This window comes from Taudactylus pleione, unplaced genomic scaffold (assembly GCF_031769625.1).
Source record: "Taudactylus pleione unplaced genomic scaffold, aTauple2 ptg000100l, whole genome shotgun sequence".
Classification (NCBI taxonomy): domain Eukaryota; kingdom Metazoa; phylum Chordata; class Amphibia; order Anura; family Myobatrachidae; genus Taudactylus; species Taudactylus pleione.
The window spans coordinates 194,478-197,145 of record NW_028284502.1 but is presented as its reverse complement, the minus strand read 5'-3'; the positions used below and the strand labels follow the sequence as shown (position 1 = coordinate 197,145).

At 35.1% G+C, this 2,668-nt stretch overlaps 1 non-coding gene across 1 annotated transcript; it reads left to right on the top strand.

Annotated features, from left to right (window-relative positions):
• Nucleotides 1-2,251: 2,251 nt before the first annotated feature.
• TRNAS-GCU (transfer RNA serine (anticodon GCU)) lies at nt 2,252-2,333 on the top strand. Its single transcript has one exon. It is a non-coding gene; the product is annotated as a tRNA-Ser (tRNA).
• Nucleotides 2,334-2,668: the final 335 nt, after the last annotated feature.

The following is a 2,668-nucleotide window of genomic DNA, read 5'->3' as shown; positions in this document are numbered from 1 at the left end:
AGCCTGTGATATTGCTGAGAACACAACCAACAATGTATAAAGAATTGATTTAAAATATGACAAGTGGTGTCAGAAAACCCTTCTTTATTTGTGCCAGAAAGACGAGGTGGCGGAGTGGTTAAGGCCATGGATTGCTAATCCATTGTGCTCTACACGCATGGGTTCAATTGTCGGTTTGGAATTGTTTGCTTGGAAATGGAATTTTTGCAAATAATGCTTCATAAGTGAAGCTGACACTCAAATGTCAAAAATAAACTAGTTCAATTAAGAAATCTACTTCAATGAACAATGCTTTTCACTAAAGACATACATAGCACACATTTAGTGAAAATCTACCATTACTGTTATAGTAGAAGTCATGTCATTGGCCAGATGTGTATGTTATGATTTTTTGTCATTTGTGATGGATCAACATGATGGTGTAGTAGTTCACAAATATAGGTTACGTTTAAAGTAAAATAAATGTTCTTTAAGCAAAGGCTCACTTGAAAGTGGACTTGCTAACAAGCCTGTGATATTGCTGAGAACACAACCATCAATGTATAAATAATTGATTTAAAATATGACATGTGGTGTCAGAAAACCCTTCTTTATTTGTGCCAGAAAGACGAGGTGGCTGAGTGGTTAAGGCTATGGACTGCTAATCCTTTGTACTCTGCACGCATGGGTTCAAATCCCATCTTCATCGGTTTGGAATTGTTTGCAAGGAAATGGAATTTTTGCAAATAATGCTTCATAAGTGAAGCTGACACTCAAATGTCAAAAATAAACTAGTTCAATTAAGAAATCTACTTCAATGAACAATGCTTTTCATTAAAGACATTCAAAGCACACATTTAGTGAAAATCTACAATTACTGTTATAGTAGAAGTCATGTCACTGGCTAGATGTGTATGTTATGATTTTTTGTCATTTATGATGGATCAACATGATGGTGTAGTAGTTCACAAATATAGGTAACATTTAAAGTAAAATAAATGTTCTTTAAGCAAAGGCTCACTTGAAATTGGACCTGCTAACAAGCCTGTGATGTTGGTGAGAACACAACCAACAATGTATAAAGAATTGATTTAAAATATGACAAGTGGTGTCAGAAAACCCTTCTATTTTTGTGCCAGAAAGACAAGGTGGCCAAGTGGTTAAGGCGATAGACTGCTAATCCATTGTGCTCTGCACGCAATGGTTCAAATCCCATCTTAGTTGGTTTGGAATTGTTTGCTTGGAAATGGGATTTTTGCAAATAATGCTTCATAAGTGAAGCTGACACTCAAATGTCAAAAATAAACTAATTCAATTAAGAAATCTACTTCAATGAACAATGCTTTTCATTAAAGACATACATAGAACACATTTAGTGAAAATCTACCATTACTGTTATAGTAGACGTCATGCCATTAGCCAGATTTGTATGTTATGACTATTTGTCGTTTGTGAAGGATCAACACGATGGTGTAGTAGCTCACAAATATAGGTAACATTTAAAGTAAAATAAATGTTCTTTAAGCAAAGGCCCACTTGAAAATGGACTTGCTAACAAGCCTGTGATATTGCTGAGAACACAACCAACTATGTATAAAGAATTGATTTAAAATATGACAAGTGGTGTCAGAAAACCCTTCTTTATTTGTGCCAGTAAGATGAGGTGGCCGAGTGGTTAAGGCGATGGACTTCACTTCACTTCTCTTACGAAGCATTATTTGCAAACATTCCATTTCTAAGCAAACAATTCCATACCGACGAGGATGGGATTTGAACCCATGCATGCAAAGCACAATCCATTGTGCGCTGCACGCATGGGTTCAAATCCCATCCTCGTCGGTTTGGAATTGTTTGCTTGGAAATGGAATTTTTGCAAATAATGCTTCATATGTGAAGCTGAGACTCAAATGTCAAAAATAAACTAGTTCAATTAAGAAATCTACTTCAATGAACAATGCTTTTCATTAAAGACATTCATAGCACACATTTAGTGAAAATCTACTATTACTGTTATAGTAGAAGTCATGTCATTGGCCAGATGTGTATGTTATGATTTTTTGTCATTTGTGATGGATCAACATGATGGTGTAGTAGTTCACAAATATAGGTAACATTTAAAGTAAAATAAATGTTCTTTAAGCAAAGGCTCACTTGAAAGTGGACTTGCTAACAAGCCTGTGATATTGATGAGAACACAACCAACAATGTATAAAGAATTGCTTTAAAATATGACAAGTGGTGTCAGAAAACCCTTCTTTTTTTGTGCCAGAAAGACGAGGTGGCCGAGTGGTTAAGGCGATGGACTGCTAATCCATTGTGCTCTGCACGCATGGGTGCAAATCCCATCCTCGTCGGTTTGGAATTGTTTGCTTGGAAATTGAATTTTTGCAAATATTGCTTCATAAGTGAAGCTGACACTCAAATGTCAAAAATAAACTAGTTCAATTAAGAAATCTACTTCAATGAACAATACTTTTCATTCAAGACATACATTTCACACATTTAGTGAAAATCTACCATTACTGTTATAGTAGAAGTCATGTCATTGGCTAGATGTGTATGTTATGATTTTTTGTCGTTTGTGAAGGATCAACATGATGGTGTAGTAGTTCACAAATATAGGTTATGTTTAAAGTAAAATAAATGTTCTTTAAGCAAAGGCTCAATTGAAAGTGGACTTGCTAACAAG